The 12,140-nt window shown below is 40.5% G+C and overlaps 1 long non-coding RNA gene across 1 annotated transcript in view; it reads right to left on the bottom strand.

Annotated features, from left to right (window-relative positions):
* Window positions 1-2,512: 2,512 nt before the first annotated feature.
* LOC121010602 (uncharacterized) overlaps window positions 2,513-12,140 on the bottom strand; it is a 12,978-nt gene continuing 3,350 nt past the window's right edge. The window contains exons 2-3 of the long non-coding RNA XR_005781279.1: window positions 9,522-9,622; window positions 2,513-3,343 (exon numbers count right to left, since the gene is read on the bottom strand). This is a non-coding gene — a long non-coding RNA (uncharacterized LOC121010602). The remainder of the gene's footprint in view (window positions 3,344-9,521; window positions 9,623-12,140) is intronic.

The raw sequence follows: 12,140 nt of genomic DNA, 5'->3' as shown, positions 1-12,140 counted from the left end.
TTTGCATACATGATTAAATGCCTCAAATTAAGAGTTGGGACTATACAATTTCCAGTGTCCTTTCTAGTTCTAAAATTGTATGAGTCCTTAAAATCCTCCAAGTGTCACCAATTTAGTAAAATAGGATGCCTTGGCAATTCCCAGGAGATTCTAAACCAGGGGGAATTCTATCAATATCATATTGACAAGAGGGAATGTTTAGGGAAGTAATGGGCTTGTCTCTTTTTTCTTTTCCACTAGAGAGAATCAGGAAGACACAATAAAGAATCAGAGTGTTTCAACAGTGGAAACTGGGCTAAACGATGGAAGGTGTGCTCTGTATTTTCCAAAGCACCCTTGCTGGCAAACACGGAGAGAAGTTTGAGAGTGAACAGCTGTCACCAGGGCCCCAGGCAACGCTGCAGAGAAGGTCAAGCTTGCATTTTGCATTCCAACCTGCCTCTTTCTTTCTGAGTCCACTTTTCACCCCAGTTATTGGACTCTAGCTATTGAATTTCCTCGTGCTGTCATTTGGCTTCTAAATCTTTCCGCTCCCTGACTGTTCTACTGCTCTGCACAGAGATTTATCTTGTTTCCTTCTCATTCAGCTAGAGTTGCAATCCCCCGGGTTCTCATGGTAGCCCAAGTGAATAAAAAACACTTCTATCAAAGTTTCAATGAGGCCTGAAGAGCTTTTGCAGTTTGAAAAAAATGGTCCAGTGTCTTACCTGGTCTTCTAGGACCTTAAATGCGTGGAATTAAAATTGAGATCTCAGATACGTTCTCTTTGCATGCACACATGCGCAGAGAACACCATTCCACACTCCCTCCCCCCCCCACCCTATTTCCCTGGAAGGTTACTCTGGAAGGTTACCCTGGAAGGTAAGAGGCAGCAAACAAAACCTTACGTTGGTAGAAATCCTAACTGAGCAGCCTCATGCATACCTGATATTCACGGGTTTGCAGGGATAATCTTTGATATTTTTCTAACCAGACCAGACTAGCAAATAAAGGTTTTCAGACAAAGATGTTTTTGAACCAGTGCAGTTTTTATGGTCTTGCAGCACAGAATGCAGAGAAACGTACTCTGACTTCACAAAAACAGTTGAGTAGTAAGAACCCCTTAGAATCGCCTTGACGTGGAGCCAGAGCAGGGACCCTCGTTTTCGCTTTGCCATTAAAGGATTTTACCCTTAATCCTGAATCTCAGGGGGAAGTGTGAACTCCCTTTCTCCTGACAAGCAGTGGTGATGAGTAGGGCTGATTCCTGAGTCCAGGTAACCTCCTTCCCCGGAGGTTCTTGGCGTTACTGAGGGATGGGGACCCTACAAAAAGACTGAGCTGTTAATTTGTCTCGGAGCCCTCATAATTTGCTACATGAATGATCAAAATGACATCATTTTGTCCCTTAAGATGCTGAAGTTTGAGAAAGGCTGTTATTAAAAAGTGAGGCCAGTGTCCAGTAAGGCCAGCCTGGACACAAGGGGGAATCGAGTTTCAACAGAGCCTTGTAGCAGTGACTCAAATCTAGCATCGTTAGGAATGTGAACAACGAACACAGGACAGCACTGTGGCATTAGTCTTGGACTTCAAGTAGAGTTTCCGAGGATAGGGCCCAGGAACATGCATTAACAATTTTTGTTGTTGCTGTTTATTTGTTTTTGAGAGAGAGACAGAGCACGAACAGGGGAGGGGCAGAGAGAGAGGGAGACAGAGAATCCGAAGCAGGATTCAGGCTCTGAGCTGGCAGCACAGAGCCTTACGCAGGGCTGGATCTCATGAACCATGAGATCATGACCTGAGCCAAAATCGGACGCTTAACTGAGCCACCCAGGTGCCACCGGGAACATGTGTTTTTAGTGGGCACGCCAGGTGACTGTGAGGCCCAGCGAGCCAGACCTGAGATCGCTTCCTACATAAACACCTCTTCTAGTGGAGCAGACAAGGGCTGGGGGATGTGTGTGCTGATCCCTAGAATCATAGCACAGAGATCCCTAGAAAATGGGGAAAAGCTCTGCATGAGTTTTCAGGCGGACACCGCAGTGTGCAGAAGGTCTTGAGCAGCTGTGCGGTGGAATTGGAACCGTCCGAGGCGAATGTTTTCCCAAAATCTACTTTCTCAATTTATTGAAGTACAATTTGCATGTAATGAAATGCATCAATCGCACTGTCCAGTGTGTGAAACCACCACGCCAGTCATGGCATAGAACGTTTCCAACACACGTAAAATTTCCACCACGTGACTTTGCAGGCAACCCCCTTACTGCCCAGATCCACCCACCAGGCAACACTCCTCGTTTGTGTCAGTGTAGATTAGTTTTGAATGTTCTTGAAATCTGTGTAAAGGAATCACAGCATATATCCTTTTATGTCAGGCTCCTCCTCGGACTCGGCACAATGTTTATGTTTATTTATTTGTTTTTAAGTTTATTTATTTTGAGAGAGACAGTGACAGCATGAGCTGGGGAGGGGCAGAGAGAGAGAGAGGGGGAAAGGGAGAATCCCAAGCAGGCTCCATGCTGCCAGGGCAGAGCCTGACGCAGGGCTCGAACTCACACAACCAAGAGTAGGACGCTTACCCGAATGAGCCACCAGGCGTCCCATCAGCATAATGTTTTTAAGATGAATCTACATTGCATATATCACTAGTTTGTTCCTTTCTGTCACGAAGTAGTATTCCACTGAATCAAAGTATGAAGACTCGGTTAACCATTCGCCTATTGATGGACATTTGGGCTTTTTCCAGTTTTGTGCTATGATGAATAACGTTTCTGTAAACATTTTGGTATAAGCTCTTTGTGGCTATGTTTTCACTTCTCCTGAGTAAATGTGGTTGGTGTATGTTTAACATTATAAAAAAAGTGCCAGTTGTCTGTACCATTTCGCATTCCCACCGTCACTGTAAGAGAGTTTCAGTGCTTGAGGCCGTCGACAATACTGGGTATTAATGTCAGTCTTTTTAGCCATTCTTGTGACTATATGATGTTCCATTCAGTGGTGTCTCATTTTGCTTTAATTTGCATTTCCCTAATTAATGATGAAGGTGACTGTGTGTTTGCCACAGAAATATGTACTGTAGTTATTTTATGCTGTCTGTGGCTTATCTTTTGTTATCTTGGTGGTGTCTTTTGAGGAGCAAATTTTTTACGTTGCTTAATTCCGAGTTATTTTTTTCTCTTGTTGTTAGGGCGCCCTGTCCAGGAAAATCCTTGCTTCCAATCCAAGGTCACAAGTATTTTTCTCATACTTCCTCTAGAAATTTCAAACGTCAGACTTATATATAGGTCTACGATCCATTTTGAGTTCATTTTTATTATGCTCTAGCATTCAAGTTTCTTTTATCCATTGTATTAGTCAGGGTTCTCTAGGGTGGGAGGGGGAGGGAGGGAGAAAGAGAGCTTTTAAGGAGTGAGTTCATGTGGTCACAGAAGCTTGGTAAGTTCACAATCTGATGCAGAGGCTGGAGACTCAGGAAAGAGATGCAGTTCAAAGGCTGTCTGCTTGTAGAATTCCTTTTGGCTCAGGGGACATCAGTTTTCATTCTGTTAAAGCCTTCAACTGATTAGATGAGGCCCACCCAGATTAGGGAGGGCAGTCTGCTTCACTCAAAGTCCGCCAATTTAAATATTAATCTCATCAGAAAATGAAAACAAAAATCCTAAAAGAAACATCCAGAATAATGTTTGGCTACATACTTGGACAAACATTATTTTGCCAAACTGACCCAGCCAAATTGACACATAATTTCACCATCACATCCACACAGATATCCAATTGTCCTAGGACCACTTGTTGAAAATTCTGTCCTTTTCCCACTGAATTACCCTGAGAACGTGGTCAAAACTCAGCTGAGCATATATGTGTGGGTCTCTCTACTTTTGGATTCTATTCTGCTCCACTGATGTATATAGCTATCTACCGATACAACAGTCTTGAGTTCTGTAGTTCTGTAGCAAATCTTGAATTCAGGGAGGGTAAATCCTTTCACTTTCCCCCTCTTTTCCAAAGGTATTTTGGCTTTTCTATATCCTTTGCATTTCTATATGTATATAAATATATATATTTATATATTTTGAAATATATATTTATATATATTTATAATATTTATATATAACATATTTTCTATATGTTTATATATTTATATATTTTTATATATAATAATTTTTATATATAAATATATATTTAATTCTATTGATTAAATAGATCAATAATTCTATTGATTCAATTCTATTGATTAAATGATTATATATAATTAAATATTTAAATATTTATATTTATATATAAAAATATTTATATTTATATTTATATATAAATTTTTATATATAAATATAAATATTTAAATATTTAATTATATATAATATATTTATATTTATTATATATATTTAATATTCATGTATTTATATATTTATATTTATATATTTTGAAATCAACATGCCAATTTCTTAAAAAATAAAATTCTTTCAGGAATTTGACTGGGATTGTAGAGGAGCTACAGACCCATTTGGGACAATCGAGATCTTAACAATATAGAAATGTCAATCCATAAACAATCTTTATTCTTGTGTTTCTGGTCTTCAATGTTTTGTAGTTTTCAGTGTACAAGTCTTACATGTATTCAATTTTTTACTAAGTAGTCTCCTTTTTGATGCTATTGCAAAATATTTTTAAAATTTCACTTTGTAATTATTCACTGATACTATATAAATATGCAATTTATTTTGTTTATTGACCTTATATCCTGAGACCAAGCAAAATTCACTTCCTAATTCTAGTAGTTTACTTTGCTTTTTGTTTTTTTTTTTAATTTTTTTTTTCCAACGTTTATTTATTTTTGGGACAGAGAGAGAGACACAGCATGAACGGGGGAGGGGCAGAGAGAGAGGGAGACACAGAATCGGAAGCAGGCTCCAGGCTCTGAGCCATCAGCCCAGAGCCTGACGCAGGGCTCGAACTCACGGACTGCGAGATCGTGACCTGGCTGAAGTCGGACGCTTAACCGACTGCGCCACCCAGGCAACCCCTAGTAGTTTACTTTGTATATTCCTTAGTATTTTCTCCGCACACAATCATGTCATTTGTGAATGAAGACAATTTTATTCTTTTCCAAATTGCAGGCATTTTATTGCGTTTCCTTGCATTAATACAAGTCCAGGAATTCCATTACAATTTGCAGCGATTCGATTACTCATCCTTGCTTTATTCCGAATTTTAATCTCAAGGGAGATAGTAACATTTTCACCATTATATAGAATATTAGCTGTAGGCTTTTCTGATGGCTTTTATCGTGTTAAAAATGTACCTTTTTCCTCAATGTCTACAAGTTTTTACTTGTGAAGGGATATTAAGTTTTGTCAAATGCTTTTACTGTAACTATTAATATAGTCATATGTTTTTCTATTTTATTTTATTTTTTTGTGGTGCATTGTATTGAATCGTTTAAAAATTGTAAAAATCAACCCTGCATCCCTGAAATAAGCCCCACTGGGTAAAGATTATTATTCTTCTCTGTATTGCCAGCTTCAGTTTGCTAAAATTTTGTTGAAGATTTTTGGCTTCTATCTTCACAAGGAATATTTATCTGCAGTTTTCTTTTTATGTATTTATCTGATTTTGATATCAGGGTAATAAAATGAATTAGGAAATCTACCCCCCCTCCCTTGATTTTCTGAATTTCTGTGAAATCAGCATCATTTCTTAAACGCTGGACAGAGTTCACTAGTGGAACTATCTTGATCTGAAATTTTCACCAAGTTTTTTAAAAAATATCTAATTCAAATTATATATTATTTAACATTAAAAAATTTTTAATGTTTATTTTTCAGAGAGAGAGAGAGAGACAGACAAACAGACAGACAGCAGGGGAGGGGCAGAGAAAGAGGGAGATACAGAAATTGAAGCAGGCTCCAGGCTCTGAGCTGTCAGCACAGAGCCTGACACAGGGCTTGAACCCACGAACTGTGGGATCATGACCTGAGCTGAAGTTGACGCTTAAGTGACTGAGCCACCCAGGCGCCCCCTCTTTTTATTGCTTCTTAATGTGGAAACTCATATAAATGATTTTAGACTTTTCTTCTTTTCAATATATGCATTAAATTTAAAAGTTTGCCACTTAGGATTGCTGATGCCATATCCCACAATTTGTGGGATTGTGTTTTCCCTATTTTTCATTTTAAAGCTTTTTTCTAACTGCCTTCGTAATTTCTTTGAACCAAAGATACACACACAAACATTTAAACATATAAGGAAACGGAATTATATTTTATTTGCATTTTTAACCTGCTGTTTTCCTTTATGGTAATATCAAGAACATCTTTCTGATAAATAATTCCCTGCAGCACCTTTCTTTTTTTTTTTTTTTTAATGTTTATTTATTTTTTATTTTTGAGAGAGAGACAGAGCATGAGCAGAGGAGGGACAGAGAGAGAGGGAGATACAGAATCCAAAGCAGGCTCCAGGCTCTGAGCTGCCAGCACAGAGCCTGATGCGGGGCTTGAACTCAAACCGTGAGGTCATGACCTGAGCTGAAGTCGGCTGCTTAACCAACTGAGCCACTCAGGCGCCCCCTGCAGCACCTTTCTTCGTGAATACAGTTTAGTACATTACGGAAGTATCACACGAAATTTATTTAAACTAAATCGCTGTTGTTGGCTAGCTTAGTTATTTCCAATTTTTCAGTTACAAAGTGTTGTGATAAATATCCTCATACATTAACTTTTGTATAAGGAAGACATTTTTTCATTGTATAGCTTTCTAAAAGTGGAGTTGTTATGTAAGTTGTTATGTTATGCTCTTTCAAAGCAGTTTCCCATTTTGTACCGACTTCTTGGGCCTACCCCTACATATTTTACATGTTTAATTTTTTCCCCCCAGAGTTGATGTGGTCTGTGGGCTGCAGCAGCCCTTAGGCATGGTGATTTGGCATTCACAGAGATGAAAAATAGTCAAGTGCCAACACCCAAGATTGTGGGGGGAGGGTCTTACATATAGCATCTGGATTTTCAGATTCTCCTGGAAAAGTGTGAATCTGACAGCACTAAGCCAAAATTCCTACATGGTAAGAATTAGTGGGAAAGGAGTAATTACTTTAGAAAGGGTAGGCTCCTTCCACTTTGTCATAACTCTTACCTAGCCTTGTCACTTGATTAGGCCACGTCTTGACTCTTAACAGGATCTGGGTTCACAGCCCTTGAATTGCTGGGATAGAACCTATTGGAAAACTCAGGGCAGTCATGTACAGGCAAACCCCGATTTACCATTCCAAACCACGTGACATTTCCCAGTGGGTACGATTGCCTCCTTCCGCTTCTTTCTCTAGGAAATTCTAGACCTCCCCTTGGTAACCTATCAGATTCATCCTTCCAGGAGGAAACTTCATTCTTTTGAGATAGAGCACAGAGATAGTCTCTGTGCTTTACTCCAATGAGTTTTTCTAGGTGTTATCTCTGTGCTTTACTCCAATGAGTTTTTCTAGGTGAACATTATCTCTAGAACTAGGCAAACATATGTCAGATTTTTCAGGTCTCAGTTTTAAGGATATATTCAAAGCAGAGCCCTCCCCCACTTGTCATTTTTAATTCATGACACAGTTATGTTAGGATCAAATTATTAATGTGGGATGACTGCTGTCATTCCTCTACTCTATCCAGCCAAAGAGAATTCTCTAATTACCAAATCAATTTCCAGATTGTTTTTCTTCCTAAAAAAATGTTTTTTTCCTGCTAACAGAGAGGTAAGGTCAATATGCATGATGAAGTGATACAAAAAATAGTGAGGAAAGGCAGAGAAAGGAGAATTATGTGTTGAGAGATATTATAGGGAATTGTGAATGGAAAGGCTCTGTATTGGCACCAAGTGTGACGCTGGGGGTGCAGAGTAGAAGAAGGAAGGGGCTTTTAATAAATATTGTTATGGTATTTGAATCTGGATCCCCTTTATGGTTCTCAGGAAACCTAAGGAAAGGGTTTGAGTTATTGAAATTACTTTTGGTTGCGGGAAGCTGCTTCTTGACTGCAGTCTTGCTCTGGGACCCAACTGTGTCTGCCCCAGGTTTATAAGGTTACACAGGCTTGTGGATTGGTTTTCCTTGCTCATATCCATCTTATACTGTGCTGTGGTTATATTAATTTGCTGTTCATGAGACAGTAAGTGCTGGCCACCTGTTTCAACAGATTTTAAGATTGTTCTTTCTGGCCGAGAGTTTTGTTGTGCACCCTGTTCTTAAAAAAAATCGAAGACCTAGACAATCAAGACACAGATTTCTGTTCTCCTTTTCTGTTTATATTTCTCATTCAACGGTTTTTCTGAGGTAGGGAGTCCATACGAAAGGTCACAATGCTTCTGGCTCTGGGGTTGGATTTCTTAAACACATCCCCAGGTCAACTGGAGTGCTAGAGTTTATTACTTTTTAAAAACCAAACCCCTGCCAAGTGAAAGGAGAGAAGGGCATGTTTAGATGAAAGTGCTTGATGTTCAAATTCTGTAGTCTGTTGACATTTTATTGCTCAGTGCAATTTTTCCTATCCTTCAGGGCATTTTGCTTAATGGTTTCCCAGGAACACTATGATGAGGCTTCAAAGCAAGCCCTAGGTTTTAGCAACAATGCTGTTATTCCAGTTTATATGAGTCACATGTCCAAAGTCTTGTACACAAGTTCTTCCCATAAACACTTACGCCCAGAAAATATGGTAAGCCATGTTAACAAGCCATATTGGATGTTCCACACTCATATGGAAATGAATCAGGTAATTCCAATGTAAAAGATTTTTTTGCGGGAACTTGGGGGGGAGGAGAGGTGTACTTAAACTAGATTTTAGCCGTATTATACTAAATTCATATAAGGGTATCTGTTACTAGAAGCATATAGTACTGGCTGTTGAGTACAAACTCGTCAGTAAGAATTGGCTATGTAGGTGTGATGCCTTTAAACACTGAATTACAACAAATACTCCAACAAGTTGATGTATGACCCCGAGAAGTCTGTCCTTCATGACTATTTATTCCATGAGTCAAGAGGAATATAAGGTAGTTACCTGCTGTCAGGTGGTTCTTATCTTTTTGACCCCCATGTATGCTAGTAAAACATGGCTTTCTGAGGGGACCTATTTTAGTACTTTTAGGGTTATTAGACTTGGCACTCAAAGTGCTATCTGATTCCTCTCTTTCAATGATCTCCTTCCAGAGCTGATTCTTCCTCCCTCTTTCTGTATTTGCACGGGGTTGGGTACTTGTCATGGTCAACTCGATCAGTCTGAATGAGAGCTTTTCTTGGAAGGCAGGCCCACTGAAATGAGTAGGCCTGGAGGGAGAAATGGCTGGCATTAACTTAACTCAGAAACAAAAGTTACTGAAAGGGTTGGTGGAATCTCATTCTCTGGAGAGTTAATAAACTTAGCCCATGCTTCCATTATCTGAGAGGGTATACATGTACTAGTTCTAGCAAGTATGGGGGGCAGGGCGCTGACCTCTCAAGTCTCTGCTCAGAGTACCATGCTTTTGCTTTCCACATGTTTATTACCAAAAAGCAGAAGAAAGTGTGCTCTTACCTTACAATAAGAAGATGTAATGGCAGGTAGAATTGGTAGAGCCACTTCTACGGTGATGGTTTCTATCAGCACAATCCTCCAGGAACAAATGTCAGCCAGACCTGCAATGTTTAAGGACACCGTGGGGTCTGAACTTGTGTTTAGGAAAATGCTGACGCGTATTTGAAACTTCATCTGACACATTCTGCAATACTCATTGCCCAAGAGAAGACATTTTCATCCCTGGTTTTTAATGTTATTCTCTTTTGAGGGCTCAGGGATGGACCTCAACGTTATTTTAACTTGGTTTCCTCCAAGCAAGGCCATTTACTTGATTAGGTAGCCAATTGAGAAACTCTGTTGCTGAACATTTTCTACAGTATGGGCTGTGTGTGCTCCTTAGGGTTTGTGGTATGTCTGAAAAACAGAAGGGGCACGGGATTCAATTCTTTGAGTCTTGTCTAGAAGGAGTATGAAGGATATTCAAATAAAGTAACTATTTTTAAGTGTCCATTGGACCAAGAAAAGTTCTAGCAAAATGGCGCTGAAATCAGAGGTGTGATTTCTCAGAATGTAATTCTAGGAAGGAACGATACCTAGGAATTCACTTGGAAAGCTGCTCTTATAGATAACAAGCAGAAAGGTGTTCCATCCTTTTCTGACCACTCTGAAACTTAAGGATAAATTACTTCCTGCTGGAGACTTATCATTACCATTCAGCAACTGTTGGGAATGTGACACAACAGGATTGTTCTCGAAGATTTGTGCATGGATCCAGATAAGCCTCGAGGTTTGCAGCCATGTTGCCAAGAATCTATTCAGATGAGGCACAAATAGAATTGTTCTTTTCTCCTTAAAACCTGGACAGGTTTTGGAAATAGGCTGTGACTATAAATCTTGCACATGAACCACTGATGGTGGTTGCCATCAGTAACAACTAGTCACTTCTCAATTTACTCAATATTTACTTCCTGTACCTGCAATTTACTGCTTGGACCAAGTTCATGAAAGTTTTAAATATGTTTATGTTTAAAAATACAGCTCTTTCAATAGCGATGAATATAAGGGAGATAAATGCTACAGTGATGAGTAACTCTAGTAATTTGCTTACATGTTCTTTGTGCTAAGTTAGTATATATGTGGAGGCTGATGATGTGAAGGAGGAGCCTGAGGGGAGAGAAGGGAATGTGAGTTAGTCACCTGTGAAAAGATTTTTTATTATTATTTATTTCGAGAGAGAGAGACAGAGAGAGCGAGCGTTCATGCGCGTGAGAAGAGAAAGGGCAGAGAGGAGAGAGAGAATCCCATGCAGGCTCCATGTTGTCAATGGAGACCCTGATGTGGAGATCAACTGGATGAACCATGAAATCATGACCTGAGCTGAAATCAAGAGACAGATGTTTAATGGACTGAGCCCCCCAGGCACCTCAAGATTTTTTGAGCAATGGGAAATGGATGCAAAAAAAAAAAAAAAAAAAGCATTGAGGGAGAGGAGCTTAATGTAAAAGAGAACTTCTCTTCCACCTCTCATTGACAATTCTTTTGTTTGAACTCAGAGAACATGCTTTACCTGTGTTGTGGGTTGAGTTTTCCTCCATCACATACCACCTCTCCCTTCCCCACCAGCCCTGCTCTTTCTCTCACCAAGCCAAGACCTGGCCTGTGCATTTGGAACTTATGGAGGCTAAGGACACAGAATAGGCTTTTTTTGTGATGTAACCCAAGTTGCGAGAGGAAGGAAGAGTAACTCAAGTTACTCTTTCAGTGTAAGTTACAGACAGTATCCATGGTAGCACTAAGTTCATCTTTGCCATGAGAAGAGAAGGCTGGTAGCCCTACCCACCTCCATGTGCAAGATCCTTAACGCCATCCTCACCCCACTCTACACCCTGCCTCGCGGGGCAAGAGAGGAGAGCCCATGCTGAATGCTGAACCCAAGAGGGGGCTGAGCCTTGAACTGAGTGGTAGGGGGAAGTTTCAGGGGGAAGACCTAGGAGGAGGGTCAAGGAGTGTGTGAGTTAAGGTCGTCTGAGAAGCGACCACCTAAATGGGATTAGATGTGTAAGAACTTCCTTGAGGGACACACGTCTGAAGGATAAAGGAGAGAAGGCAGGATCAGGCAGGGGGAGCCTTCAGACTGGGATGCAGTGTTGACATGTGTGGAAGGAGAGAGGGGAGGGCCGGAAATCACATGGGAAGAGCCTCAGACAGCAGAATATCGTGGAGAAAATAATGGCGAGATTAAGGAGACGCCCAGTCCAGCTGGCAGGAAGATATGTTTGGGCTCTAATACCCCTTCTGTGCCCAGTCATTGTCCAAGAAAAACAGGGCAGGGAGTGTGGCCCTGAGGTGAGCACCACAATGGTGTGGGAGGCATGTCCCACGGTAGCTTCTCTTGAAGACAGCTGAGCAGGGTTTCCGTCATGGCCGCCACAGGAGGGACACGTGGCGTTGTCACAGGAAGGGTCATAGTGGAGGTCTAAGGGTCTATGACCTTGGCCCTGGGTCTGGGTGAGAGCAAGAAGACAAGCTGAATTATACAGAGAACTCACTTCTGAATCATTGCCCACCTGCCTGTGGGTTGGAAAATACCACTTGATCAAGTTAAGGGTTCACTAAACATTTTCCAAATTCTCTGAG

Source organism: Herpailurus yagouaroundi, unplaced genomic scaffold (assembly GCF_014898765.1).
Source record: "Herpailurus yagouaroundi ecotype Mexico unplaced genomic scaffold, PumYag 192, whole genome shotgun sequence".
NCBI lineage: Eukaryota > Metazoa > Chordata > Mammalia > Carnivora > Felidae > Herpailurus > Herpailurus yagouaroundi.
This window is presented reverse-complemented; position numbering and strand designations above follow the sequence as displayed.